General features: G+C 35.7%; 1 protein-coding gene and 1 non-coding gene across 2 annotated transcripts in view; both read left to right on the top strand.

Moving 5' to 3' along the window:
• CDH18 (cadherin 18) overlaps window positions 1-15,332 on the top strand; it is a 328,121-nt gene that overhangs the window by 86,607 nt on the left and 226,182 nt on the right. The window lies entirely within an intron of this gene.
• On the top strand, window positions 6,394-6,466 carry TRNAK-UUU (transfer RNA lysine (anticodon UUU)). The gene has a single exon. It is a non-coding gene; the product is annotated as a tRNA-Lys (tRNA).

Below are 15,332 nucleotides of genomic sequence, written 5' to 3'. Positions count from 1 at the left end.
TTTATAGATATACTGACATGGATATGCAAAGATATAAAAGGAAGGATGCCCATTGTAGTATTGTTCACAATAGTGAAAAATAGACTTAAAGTACACTAATAAAGAAGTTCTCAAATGAATGATTCTTCATATACTGATACCCTAGGCAGCCTTAAAATGAATGAATTTAAACTGTGTATGCTGACATTCCAAGATCCAGAGTATTTTAGTGAGAAAAAAAGTTTTCAGAAATCCATGTGGAATAGAATCTACTTTATTTTTAAAAATAAATACGAGTTACAGAATATGCATACTCATACATAAAAAATATCTGAAGGAGACACACACAAGTAAAAGTGATTACTTCTACAAAGAGGGTTGCAGGTTTATTTGGTATGAGAGAAGTACATTCTTCTTTATTAAAATAATATATACATGTTATTTATGAAATGATAATGAAAAGTAAAAAGTAGATTTGTGAAAATAGACATTAATAATATTTACATTTAAAACTATACATTTTCAATACTAATAATAGCTAACAAGAGTGTGATAGGTGACAAAATTTTCGCAACAGAAAGTGACTGATAAGATCATTGTTTTTACCATATACGCATTAATTGAGTTTTGAGTCATCCTGTCATTTTAAAAAAAAACTGTATCCTTTAATGTCTCCGGTTCTTTCTGGAAAGAAGGAGAGAGAGAGTGAAGGCATTTAGTGTGCTAAGAAATGTGATAGTGGCTAGTAATAAAACGGTAAATAAAACAAGGCCCCTAAATTTGAGCAGACTGCAGACATGTAAACAGACAATTTCAATATGGCGTTTGATAAGCAAAAAAATAGAGGGCCCATACAGTTGGACTGGGAGCCCTGCTTGCAGACTAGAGAAGACATCCTCTGAATCTTATATAATGTATGGGGCTTTTTCAATTAGACAAGGAGAAAAAAGTGCATTTTACATAGAAGACACATGATGAAAAACACTCCTCTCTCTTCCCTGTGGGGTTGTATAGTTTAGAGTGTGTGTGTGTGCGTGTGTGCACGCACGCCTGCTTGTGTGATTACGGGGGCATAAGCAGGATCATCGTGCAAATGATGGATTCCCTGTAGAGCTTTGCAAAATGTGATATGAGAATACAGAGCGGGCAAGAGAAGGCAGCACCAGGGACCTCTTATGTGTGCACGTTTTTATCAGATGACTGTTTCTTGTATATCCATTGCTAAGAAATGGTCATGGAGACCTCCAAGTAGTTGCCGGGTGTTATACTGCCAGTGAGAAAAGCATAACGTGATAGTATATTTCTGTCAGTGAGTAATAACAAGCAGACAAAGTCTGTGGCATTCTGGATGTTTTCAAAAAGAAAGATGCAAAATAAACTGAAGTGGTTTTTGATGCATGTTTTAAAATAAGGTTTTTCTTTATCTCTTAGATTTACATACGCCATGTAATTTCAGCTATTATCTAGGGAATCATATCCCCCTAGAAGAGTTTTGCAGCCTTTCCACTATTGACATGTGGGACTGGATAATTCTTCGCTATGGGGGCTATCCTGTGCCTTGTAGGTTCTTTGCTATGGGGGCTATCCTGTGCCTTGTAGGTTCTTTGCTATGGGAGCTATCCTGTGCATTATAGGATGTTCAGCAGCATTCCTGGTCTCTCTACTCATTAGATTTCAATAGCATCCCTCCCACCGCTGCCATATCGTGATGTCTTCAGACATTGCCCAAAGATCTCTGGAGGCCAAAATTGCTCTCAGTTGAGAATCACTGCCCTCAGAAACATGCAAAATAAAAGAATGAAAAGATTTCAAAATAGAAACATGAATGGGAGAAAAGATATTTGTTAAATTTCGAGTCACTTCCAAAGAGAATCCCATAGTGTTGGAATGCTCATGCCATATATTTTGTGACCAAAACCAATTCTATCTGCCCAGGTAAGCAATGTTCATGTTTAGGTATTAGTTGCCATATTTAAATGGATAACATTTTGAAAACAGTGAGGAAAACCATTGAATAAAGTTAGGATATTTGTGCTCACAGAAAGAAGAGTAACAGGTGTGGCTACATGAGAGTCATTGTGGTGCTTGTTTAAATCTGCCTGTTTTTGTAGCACTGATTTAGAAAAGGACCATTTGAATTATGATGGGTGTCTAGTAAGCTATTGGCTGTCACATTGCTTTTTTCAAAACTTATCTAAAGATGTGATTGCCTTCAACAAAGTGAACATATGTGGACAGAATGACATTATAATATTCTGGAGGGCAAATGTAACCTGATAGGACTATGAAGAGACTGGTACATATTTTATCAATACACACTTAACATTTTTTGTCTTCTTTTTTCTCTGATATGTGGTTTATTATCATTCCAATCTTGATGACTTTACCACCTCTTACCGATTATTCTATAGAAGTACTTCTTTAATTTGATTTTCTGTAATTTTATTAAAAGTCTGTGTTTTTCAAAGAGGGCAGTGACCATGAGATGAAATTATTCCCTTTTTGGAGTCAGTGTTCAGGTGCATGTGTGGCTTTCTGAAAATGAAGATAGAATGAATAAAATCTTATTTGTAAATAGCATTGCCATTCTCAGATGGAAAGGGAACAATTGTCTTAAGACCTTTAGTGGTATTATAATAAAATATATTATTATCATAAAAAAGCTAGCAAAGGTTTATTTTTAATTGTGTGCATTGGTAAATCTCTTTTTTAAAAAACAATAATTTTGTCTCTTCTGTTTGTGTGTAAGTATACCCACATTTCTTCAGTTCTAGTATTGTTTTTGCCTGGAATCAGAAGTACAAATTTAAATTTGGTTGTATTGCAATCACCTTAAATTTTCGAAAAATTGCTTCACATATGGAAATTGGTTCAAAGAAAACCATGCCAGATCACAGTCTAATTTGCTTGAAAATAAATTTCACATCTTCTTTGTTTTTCGCAGAAACATATTTATAAGGAAATATATAAATCTCTACCTAGTCTCTTCTATATGTTAATAAAATATACCAATAATTAAACATTATTTAAAAGCATTTTTTAAATTGTACCAGATTATAGGAATAATGGTTTTTAATTAATTGGAGAGAGAGCAGAATATACTTTATGAAAATTATGAATATATAATTTATGAACTCTAATTTCAGTGGAGTACTAAAACTTAATTTGGCATATCAGGAGAAGATACAAAGTTTTACTCTATGACCCTTAAATTCTGCAAGGTTCTTTGTCTTTGGAGATGTATTAAAACATCCCCAATCTTTTTCCTGTTTTCTTTGTTCCCTTCCAACCTCTAAACCCCAGACCTGTTTCCATTTGCAGCTGTGTTCTTTGTTGCAAAGCAACAAGAAGAGACACCAGCTGTGCTTATTTTATTGCGCTGCTTGTTGGGGAACTAATTTAATTCTTCCCAAACATCTTGGGAGCTTCACCTGGATATCTTCCAGGATTCTAGTAGCAATTTTATAATTATTACCCTGGGGCATAACTTCAGAATGAGATAATTTCAGTAAAGTGAAGCTGACACTGCAATCCTACATGGTAGATTAGGGTGCATATGAAGAATCACATAGAACAAGTGATGAATCATACATTGGACAAAATTTTCTAAGGTTCATAAGCTTTTTCCTCTTAACTTCTCATAACTTTTCTTCTGTATCAGTTAGCTTTTGTTTTGTAACAAACCAAACCACAATTGACTGGCTCAAAATATCATTCATTGTACATGGACCATCAGAGAGAGAAATTAAGAAAACAATCCTGTTTACAATAGCATCAAAAAGAATAAAATACTTAGGAATAAATTTAACAGAGGAGGTGAAAGATCAGTACACTGAAAACTATAAGACACTGAGGAAAGAAATTGAAGGAGACCAAATAAATGGAAAGATAGTCTGTGTTCATGGATTGGAAGAATATTGTTAAGGTGTCCATACTACCTAAAGTAATCTACAGATTTAATATAATCCCTATGAAAACCACAATGGTGTTTTCCACATAAATAGAACAAACAATCCTAAAATTTGTATGGATCCTCAAAAGACCCCTAGAAGCCACAGCAGTCATGAGAAAGAATAAAGCTGGAGGCATCACACTTCCTGATTTCAAACTATATTATAAAGCTGTAGTGATCAAAACAGTACAGTACTGGCATAAAAACAGACACATAGATCAATGGATCAGAATAAAGAGCCCAGAAGTACCCATGCATATATGGTTAATGAACTGATGACAAAAGAACTAAGAATATGTAGTGAGGAAAGTATAGTCTCTTTGATAAATGGGGTAGGGAAAACTGGATAGCTACATGCAAAAGAATGAATCTAGACCCCTATCTTACACCATACACAAAAATCAACTCAAAATGGATTAAAGACTTGTTGAATGTAACACTTGTAACCATAGAACTCCTAGAGGAAAACATAGTGGGTAAACTCCTTGACATCAATCTTGGCAATGACTTTTTAAATTTGACACCAAAAGCAGAAATAAACAAGTGGGACTTTAGAAAGTTTCTACACAGCAAAGGAAACCATCAACAAAAAGAAAAGACAACTCATGAAATGGGGGAAATACTTCACATTCATTCTTAGGGCAGCATTTCAAGAGAGTGAGAGCAGAAGCTTTAAGGGTTTTTGAAGAGAAGGCTCAGAAGTTCCACTACTCTACTTTTGCTGTATTATATTACTGTACATCACTTGAAACAATGTTCTGTAAATATTTATTGAATGATAATATGTCAGCCCTTTCCACCTACACTTATGTTTAGAGGAAAGAGTTTGTAAAAATACAGCCTCTTAATTTTTTGAACATCATTGTTCGGATATCTGGTAAAAAAGTTTTATTGCTTTATGTAGTAATGATTCTTTTTATTTTCTTGTAAATAATTACATTTGTTTTTTCAAGAAGGACCACAAAACCAATTTATTTTCTCACTTTTATTCAATGATTGATATAATCTACCAGATTTCACTTTATGCTACTTCAGATTCCTTAGTTTCTCCATTTACTTTTTATGAAAGTATACCAGACTTGGAATTCCCCAATAAAACTGATCAATTCATAATAGAAAGTACTTCACTGGAATAGATAAATTATTTCACTATAAGTTGGACCCAATTTACAAAAATTAAATCTCCACGTTATGTTTTTTTTTGTTTTTGGCCGCACCATGGGACTTGCAGGATCTTAGTTCCCTGACCAGGGATTGAACACAGGCCCTCTGCAGTGAAAGTGCAGAGTCCTAACAACTGGACTGCCAGGGAATTCCCAAATCTTCACGTAATGTTTTAAAAAATATATTCAAAAATGATTTTCATGTATATGCTCCTCAGTGTAGGAAATGTGAATACAAAGCCAACCAATCAGTTTTGGCAATTCTAGATACAACTTATGTTCAAGTAAATGTAAAAAATATAATGGGTGAAATTTTCATAATGGCTAAAGGAACATTCTGGTGTATAAATTAGCCTTGGAACTTAATACTTCTCTTCATGGAGATAATGCGTTTTTTAAAAAAAATACAACTAAAAATTTTTACTACAACTGACCTTAGGGCATCCTGGGCTTATTACAGTGGTCCCCAACATTTTTGGCACCAGGACTGGTTTTGTGAAAGACAATTTTTCCATGGACCGGGGTGTGGGGGCTTGGGGTGGGTGGGGGGATGGTTCAGATGGTAATGCGAGACATGGTTCAGGCAGTAATGCAAGCAGAAGCAGTTGGGAGCAATGGGAGCGGCAGATGAAGTTTCATTCTCTCGCCCACTGCTCACCTCCCGCTGTGCGTCCCAGTTCCTAACAGGCAGAGGACCAGTACCTGTCCATGGCCTGGGGGTTGAGGACCCCCAGCTTATATTTTATTGCTCACTACTTTATATTATACATTAATTTGAGCTTGTCTGATATTTTGCTAATTTGTAGGTCCTTCACATTTTTTTATTATTTTATTTCTGTGTCATATGCACCTAACAAAGTATCACAAATGTAATAGTCAATAAATAAATAGACTCTATATGGAATAAAGACAAAATATACTTTTTATAGAGGTGAAGAGCTATTATTCCATGTGATATTTTTCTGTATACTTATCACATAAATTTATAGATATAAAATTTTCTTATTAAAATCATTCTTAATATTTACAAAATGTACTGACGTTTTATATAAATTTATCCTAATTATGGCCACTTTTGTTGTTTTTCTCCCTCTCCTCTCCTTTCCTCTCCTCTTCTTTCCTTTCTTCTTTCTTTCCTTTCTGGAGAAATAGCCCAAACCAAAAATCTCATATTAGACACTAGCCATTACTTAATTATCACTGATAATATTAATTAGTATATGCTATTACCCCTATATTTAACAAAGGCTCATAAATTGAAATTGCTGTGAAATATTATAAAATGAAAAATATGGGAATTCCCTGGTGGTCCAGTGGTTAGGACTCCGCACTTTTACTGCCGAGGGCCTGGGTTCAGTCCCTGGTCAGGGAACTGAGATCCCGCTAGCTATGCCAAAACAAAACGAAACCAAAAAAGCCTTGAGGCAGTCTTTCTGTCACTAAGCCTCTCTGAGTCTAGAATCACTGTCCTAAAATAAAGCAGCTCTACATTCCCATCATTATATTTAAAAAAAAAAGAAAAATATTTTTAAGTGTGAAATCATTGTATTAGAGCGCATGCTCCTGAAATTTCATTCTAAAAACTCATGTGCAGTAAACTCAACCTCACTTTTTTGGGTAGTTTTTGCCATTTTCTAGGGGTCAGGTATAGGATAAAGGCATAGCAATCAGGTGTGGGGTGAATGTTCTGTGTTCAAGTATACAGAGAAGGCTCAGCATGAGGTATAGGGAAAAGGCCCAGCAAAGAGGACTAAAGTGAATATACAGTGCCCAGCAAACAGGTACAGAGTGAACATACAGGGATCAAGGCTAGAGGAAGTCATCGTGACCACGTGTAGAATGAAGGCACAGTGATTAAGTATAAAGTAAAAACGCTGCGGTCAGGTATAGCAAGAAGGTATAGTGATGAGGTGTGACAGAAGGCAAAGTGATCAGGTAGAGAGTGGTGGCACAGTGGGAAAGAGGAATGTCTGTGCCATTGTAGATTCCTGCTGCCATCTACCAGATGTCTTTATTCCCTCTGTTTTTCAGGGCTCAGTCCTTCAGGGTCATAATTGCCTGCCGTCTGTCTTAATTGAGAGTGCTCTTGAGGTCCGTTAAGTTTCTCTCAGCTAAATTTCATTTCCCACCTTAGTAAATGGAAAATATATTCTTGCTCCCATACACTGGTAAGGAGAGAACTCTGTGAAGGTCAGTCTAGATCTTCTATGCTTTCACAAGTTAAATGGCCCCTTTATTATTAAAACATTTTATGGTCTTTATTATGCTGAGGTATGTTCTGTTTATATCTACTTTGTTCAGATTTTTTTTAAGATAAGGGAATGTTGAATTTTGTTAAACACTTTTCTGCATCTATTCACGTGACTTTTATTCTTCAAATTGTTAATATGTTGTATCACATTGACTGATTTGCAAATATTAAACCATCCTTGGGTTCTTGGGATAAATCCCACTTGATCGTGGTGTATGACCCTTTTAATGTATTGCTGAATTTGGTTTGCTAACATTTTGTTGAGGATTTTTAAACCCATGCCCATCAGTGATATTGGCCTATATTTGTGTGTGTGGTGGGGGCAGTGCTGTGTGTGGGTGTGTGTGATTTTCCTCTCTGGTTTTGGTATCAGGGTGATGTTGACCTAGTGGAATGAGCTCAGAAGCATATTTTCCTCTTCAATTTTTTGGAATAGTTTGAGAACTATATACATTAATTCTTCTTTAAATGTTTGGTAGAATTCACCTGTGAAGCTATCTGGTCCTGGATTTTTGTTTGTTAGGTGGTCTGTTCATATTTTGTACTTTTTCTTGATTCAGTCTTGGAAGATTGTATACTTCTATTTCTATTGTATATTTCTTGGAAGATTGTATATTTCTAGGAATTCATCTGTTTCTTCTAGGTTGTCCAATTTGTTGGCTTATAATTGTTTGTAATAATCTCTTAAGATGCTTTATATTTCTGTGGTGTTGGTTGTAACTTCTCTTCCATTTCTGATTTTATTTATTTGAGCATGTTCTTTTTTTTTCTTCATGGGTCTGGCTAAAGATTTATCAATTTTCTTTATCTTTTCAAAGAACCAACTCTTAGTTTCCTTGTACTTTCTATTGTTTTTCTAATCTGTATTTCATTTGATTCTGCTCTGATCTGAATATTTCCTTTCTTCTACTAACTTTGGGCTTTGTTTTTCTTCTTTTTCTAGTTCCTTTAGGTGTAAGGTTAGATTGTTCATTTGAGATTTTGTACTTGTTTCCTGAGATAGGTCTTTATCACTACAAACTTCCCTCTTTGAACTATTTTTGCTGTGTCCCATGGATTTTAGAACACTGTTTTTCCATTTTAATTTGCCTGGCTGTTTGTGAGGCCCAGCCGTGACTTCTGTAGGCATGTTAGTGGGCAGGGCTGGTCCCCAGCTTGGCTGGCTTAGAAGTGTGATTGCAACTGCTGTGAGAGTGGTGATGCACTGGGTTGGCCCCAACATGTCTGGCTGTGAGGCACCGCCACAACTGCTGGTGTGCTAGGCTGGACCCCAGAGTGGGCGCTGCTTTAGAAGGACTCTGGTGGCAGCTGGGGGCACACACTGGATGGGGTAGGGTGGGAACTGCTTTAGAAAGACTCTGGTGGCAGCTGGGGGCACGCACTGGATGGGGTAGGGTGGGAACTGCTTTAGAAAGACTCTGGTGGCAGCTGGGGGCATGCACTGGATGGAGTAGGGTGGGAACTGCTTAGGAGGGGTGCTGGTGCCAGTCCTCAGGGGAACTCCAGGGCAGGGCACATGGTGTTAACTAGGTAAATGGAGAGTGACAGAAATGGTGCCCCCAGTGCTGGGCCAGCTAGGTGAAAAAAGAGTTAAAAAAAAAAAAAAAATGGTGCCCACCAGCACTTCTGTCCCTGGAGAAAGTTTCACCTGCTCCCTGCTCCTTCAGTACGTGTCCTAAAATTAGTCAATGAATCTCCTTCTCACATGACCCAGGCACATTTTAAGCTGCTGCCTCTGCACTAGGACTTGGGGTGAGTAAGTTTGTATGTAAGGCCTTCGTTAGCGATGTATCAGTTTCCTCTGGCTCTCCTAGACGTTAAGCCCCACTGGTTTTCAAATCCAAATGTTATGGGGGCTCGTCTTCTCCATGCAGGTTACCCAGGCTGGGGGGCACAGTGTGGGGCTCAGGCCCGAGGGAGGCCTCTGCAGTTGTGATATCCTTCCCACTTGTGGATTGTCACACCAGGGGTACGGGTTTCACTAGACTGCATCTCTGCCCCTCCTATAGTCTCCATGTGGCCTTTTCTTAAATCCTTAGTTGTAGAAATTCTGTTCTGCTGGTCTTCAGGTTGTTCTCAGAGATAGTTGTTCTATATGTGGTTGTAGTTTTAGTGTGTCCATGGGAGAAGGTGAGCTGAGGATTTTCATCCTTTGCTATCTTGAACGGGACTTGGAGTTATCTACTATTAAATTTCAACTAATCAATCCTTATCTGACTTTGCCATTGACTTTCTTCATGGAAGAAAATTAGTATTGAATTTTTGGTAGCACACTGAACAATTGTTGGCAAAGGAACCATACAAGCCATGGTTCCATTTAGCTAAGGCCATCACAGTGGAATGTTTCCAAGTCTCACTGATGTGTTCATTAGTGTAAGTCTAACTAAATGATCTCAGTAAATCTTCCACTGCTGTATCACACTGAAGTGCCATGAAATATTGGAAAAATTCTGCTCCTTCTGAAGGGGGCACTGCTTTGGAAGTTTATCACAACATGGCATGTATATATGGCAAGGAAGAAGCAAACAGAAAAATAAGAACATGTGATGGCTTTTGTTTTACCCAACTGTTTGTGGTAAGTTGTTATCAGCAACAGAAAGAAGCTCAACTAGAAGAATCTAAGTGCACATCAGTAAACAATACGGAATATCATGTAGCTGTGAAAATTATATTTACCAAGATGGCATGGACATTTCCATGCCATGTTCTGTTATTACAGAAAAAGCTGCATAGAGTTCAGTTTAGTATGTACATAACTACAAGACAGACCTTTGAATGAGTGGAGAGAGTTATGAAAAGACATGTAAGACACTGCTAAGATTGCTTTTCTTAAGGGAAATGGCACAGGAGATATATTTTTCTTACTAAGATCATGTTTGACTTCTTTAATTTAAAATATTCTGTAAGATAAATACAATTAACAAAAAGAGATTGCTTTGAGTAGGAGTGTTTCTGTATTGTCCTCTCAGCCAAGAGATGTAAGAGCACCAGTCTTGGAATTGCTTTGTAACTAAATTTACACTCTGTGTGACTAAAGCAGCTACTGACAAAGTCACGGAAACCTTGCTGGTTCCAAGCAACATTTCATAAACCTCTTCCACCAGGTTTAATTTTCAGTCTTAAAAACATATATATACACATATATATATGTATAGATATGCACACACACGCACATACACAAAATAACACTTATACACATTTTATAATAAAATTACGTATAATTTTATATATATATATATACACACACACATACACACACACACACACACATATATACAATAATAATAAAATAACCAGCCTAGTGAGGCAATAAAACTCTGTGGTCTATACTTTGATTTACCTGATTCAGTGCTTTGCAAACACCTGTATGTACAGAACCAAAGTAGCTCGCGTGTGATATATTGATGTTTGTATATTTTAAATAATCTAGATCATATGTTTAAATAATTTGATCTCAGGAATTAGTTTTGGTATACATCAAGAGAGAAAACAGGAAGAAACATTGTATATAGATGAGCCAAAGAGCAAGAACTACAATTATAAAATATTTTATGTAACTGTATCATAAAGGCCATTTTCCCCAAACATTGTGTAGTATTTTCAATTCAAAAGAGTCATTGTCAGCAAAGTTCCACAGCAACATTGTAGAGGGTGGCAGTTCAGTAGACAGTGCCCCTGAGGGCCGATAAGTTGACACAAAGTAACACTAGCCCAGCCATAGTTTGCAGTGTGAGTGAGAAATCAACTTTTATTGTTTAATGCCTCTGAAATGTAGGGATTGTTACTGCAACATAATTTAACCCACTCATTTTGATATTTCTCCCCTTGACACGTCAGAGAGGATATTCCAAAAGTATTTTGAAATACATAAGTATTTCAAAAAGGAATCATAATAACAAGATAGGGTGCCAACAGTGGATAAATCCAGAGATTCCAAAAATTCCAGAGCATTGAAAACATTAAAAATTAATTAATGGGGTAAAAGAGACAGATCAAATTTACAGGCCTAAACACTAAAGGTGAAAACTGTTCTGCCCCCAAATCCCTTGTAAATCCAAAAAAACAGAGGAAGTCACTTGGGCAACTTATTAAATTAAAGATTTCAAAGCAAGGAAGAATTTTTTCAACCTATTCTGTACATACAAAGAAAATGTGTTTTATTAAAGCCTTTGATTTTGGTTTGGTTTGGTTTGGTTTGGTTTGATTTTCCTAAGGATGGCTCACATAGGGGTATTGGGACATAAGGATGAAGCAGAAAATAGCTTCCAGTAAACCAAAAAACCCACATAAGAGGGGAACAAAAAAGAATAAAAGAGCTCTTACCAGTAGGTGAATATCACAAAGTCCTTGCTTCTGATGCAAACGACTCCTCCCTCTGGGGACACAAGAGTCCTTGATCTGCCTGGCAAATATATGAACCCATTCTGCCACACTTATTAAGATGTAGCACTCCAACTTAACAAGGGAAACATCAAATCCATTTTTGAAATTTCTATTTTAAATGTTATGTTTTTTGCTTTATTGAGGTATAATTGACAAATAGGAATTGCATATATGTAAGGTGTACAACTTGATGTTTTGATGTATGTGTACATTGTCAAATGATCACTATGGTCAAGCTTATTAACATCTATCACCTCACATAGTTACCATTTTCTTTTTTCCTTCCTTTTTTAATGTGTGTGTGTATGTAGTGAGAAGACTTAAGATCTACCCTCTTAGCAAATTTCAAGTATGCAATACAGTATTGTTTACCATAGTCACTTTGCAGTACATTAAATCTACAAAACTCATTCATCTTGCATAACTGAAACTTTGTATCCTTTTCCAACATCTCCTCATTTTCTCTCTCCCTGCCCTACCCCTGGCAGCCACCATTGTATTCTCTGTTTTAGGAGTTCGAATATTTTAGATTCCACATATAAGTAAGATAATGCAGTATTTGTCTTTCTGTGTCTGGCTTATTTTCCTTAGTATAATGCCCTCCAGGTTCACCCATGTTGTTGCAAATGGCAGGATTTCCTTCTTATTTTAAGGCTGAAATATAACTATATCGGTATCACATTTTCCTTATCTATTCATCTCTCCGTGGACATTTAGGTTGTTTCAAATATATAACTGAAAAAATTCAAAGATGAAAAGATGATGAATTATATATGTTTCCTCAGAAATCATTACAGGAACAACATCTGCTGCCTAAAATCAATGTAGCAAGAGATAGGGATTTAAACATTTTATCTATAATAATAAAAGTAATGCTACCATAATTAAAATTAATAATGTAATTAAAATTGCATGGTGGGCGAGAGATATTGGGAGGTAATGTAGATGCAGTGCATTCTTCATCTTTAATTATATCAATGACAATTTTCAATTGTGATACAATCAGAAAATTTTAAATTAAAATGAAAGATCAAATATTAGGGCAAAGAAAATATTGCTACTTTTAATAGTAGATCTGGTAGGAGTAGGTATGGGACTAAGACATAAAGAGGATTTTAATTTTATATCTGTATTGTTATGTTTTATTTTTGCTTACTGTAAAATATGGAGACTGTGCTATTAAAATATTTAAAAATCAATTTTTCAGCTAATTGGTGATAAAGAAATTGAAATTATTATATTTCCTCAATGATTGATATTCATGACTGAATGTCAGTTGTTTATGTGAGTGGATATGTACACATATATTTACATAAATATGTATATATAATATATAGCATATACTTTATAATCTTCTATTAAACACTTCTGAAAAATTATTGCAACTTTTGTGGCAAAGAAGGACAAAATATTTCTGTCCCTGGTATTCTGTTTGGTAGTAATTGTTTCATAGTTTATTGGTTTTGATTTTATTTCTGTTTTTGTTTTTATCATTGAATGAAAATTCAGCTTAAATAATAGTGTGTTATTCAGAAAAATGCTGAGTTTGTTAATAACTTTTATTTTTTAAATGGAATACTTGGTAAAGCATGAGCATTAAAGCAACTTATACAAATTCTAATTTTTGATAAGAAATTGATATAAAATCAGCAATTATGCAGTGGACTTGATTATCACACATGCTAAACTAGGGAATACTTTAAGAAGTATTGAATTACTGTTCTTCTATATCTGTAAATAAATAGATTGATAGAGTGTATATATGTATGAATTTTCCTCCACATTAAAAACATTCTCCCCGAAAGTCTCATTTTTAAATTTTGCATAAAATAGACAGCTCTCCAAATGATATACTTGTCACATTTCAATATGTTAAGTAATTTCAACTTATTGAATGTAAAGAACACCCAGATTCTCATTTGAAAGTAGTAACTATATTAGAGTCAAGTACAGAACCTAATCTTTATATTTGGTAAAGTATAGTCATTATCCAGAAAAGAAATGAAGGATACTTGGGGAGAAACTTGTTAATACCTTCTGTATGCATTGGAGCTTAATCAGGAAAATCAAATCCACTGTCATTTAGTTCAACAGAAGGGACTGAGTCTGTGGAACAAGTTACAAACATGGTAGGAGAAATGAAAAGCCAAATGGTGAACTGTGAGGCAACCACTGAAGGAACTGAGCATCCTTATGGCTGGGACGGTGGTGTTACCTGACCCAGGAGCTGGGTTTTAGTGGACAGACATGGGAAACACTAATCAATGTCAATGACAGGTGTAAGATTCCTACAAACAGCAGAACAGGGTAGGAAAGGAATGTGAGAGCAACATGCAAATGGATTTAGAAGATATGCAAGACTGGTGGGGATATGATAGTCAAGTCACTTTTTACTGCAACCGTTTACTCTGTACAGAAATCAAGAGAATTGTGAGCATTCTATAAGGCTACAGAAGAGTACATCACTGGTGTCGGTACTTGAAGATTTCTTCCCCCGAAGTATTTTATATACAGCCTCTGCTGACAAAATATATTTACTGACTTGGCCTTTGGCTATGGTGTGTATGTGGGGTGAAATATAATGCTGCCTCTCTACAAGTAGATGCATCTGGACAGCTGTTACATACCACCAAGGAAACAGACAAGAACAAGGCAGAAGATCTTGTGACTATTAACACTCAACAGATCATGGCTGAATGGAGCGATGGCATATATGGGAAAGAACGTCACAGCAAAACAGATAGGACCAGCTTGAATTCTGCCTTCTCAAATTGTCAACTATATAACCTTTATGAACCTCGATGCTCCCACCTGTAAAATGGCATTGGGTGTAATTTTCTCAATAGATTTATCTTATTATTAAATTAAATGGCATATAGCAGAGGGATCCCACATTACTGGCACTTAAATACATATTATTTCCTTAATTTTTTCATTTATGGAATATGATAAAAAGTTTACTTGAGTAATGTCAAATCTCACATTAGGTAGTTCCATAAAAAGGATCTAATTGAAAGAACACAGAAACTAACAATAGCTGTGATTGAAAATATACAATTAGAATAGTGAATTCTGCTCTGTTACCCAGATGTTTCATAAGTGTACTTGCAGAGGATTTTTTTTAATCCAGTGACTCTTGGGTGAATACTCAAGGCTTTACAAAATTACACGATGACTGGAATACTGTGCTATTTCTCTGTTGGTGAAATTACAGCCCTCCTGTGAGGAATGAAATTTAAGTTGTATCTTGATGACTATTACTTTGTCACAGTCCCTGGAAAAATCTTCTGGGAATTAAGCCCTAAGAGATTCCTTCAGAGAGATACTCTCAGCCTTCATAAATCTCCAGCTTATTTTTACTTAGAGTTCTTGCTCAATGTTAATTCACTTGAGATTTTAACAGAGCTGTGAACCCTGACAAGTCATGCATAATGATTTGCAATCTCAGAGAATATTTGCTTGGTATTAAAATGCCTTATTAAATATTTCAAATTGATCTTCGGAGACTTTCGGGAAAGTCCCCTCTGTTTCTCATTGATATGTAATGTTACAAAATGTGTGCTGTTTATAAAACAGTAGTACAAAAAGAAACCACATGGAAAGA

This window comes from Balaenoptera ricei, chromosome 3, assembly GCF_028023285.1.
Source record: "Balaenoptera ricei isolate mBalRic1 chromosome 3, mBalRic1.hap2, whole genome shotgun sequence".
NCBI classification, from domain to species: Eukaryota; Metazoa; Chordata; class Mammalia; order Artiodactyla; family Balaenopteridae; genus Balaenoptera; species Balaenoptera ricei.
The sequence above is the reverse complement of the archived record's forward strand: the minus strand, read 5'-3'. Positions and strand labels throughout refer to the sequence as shown.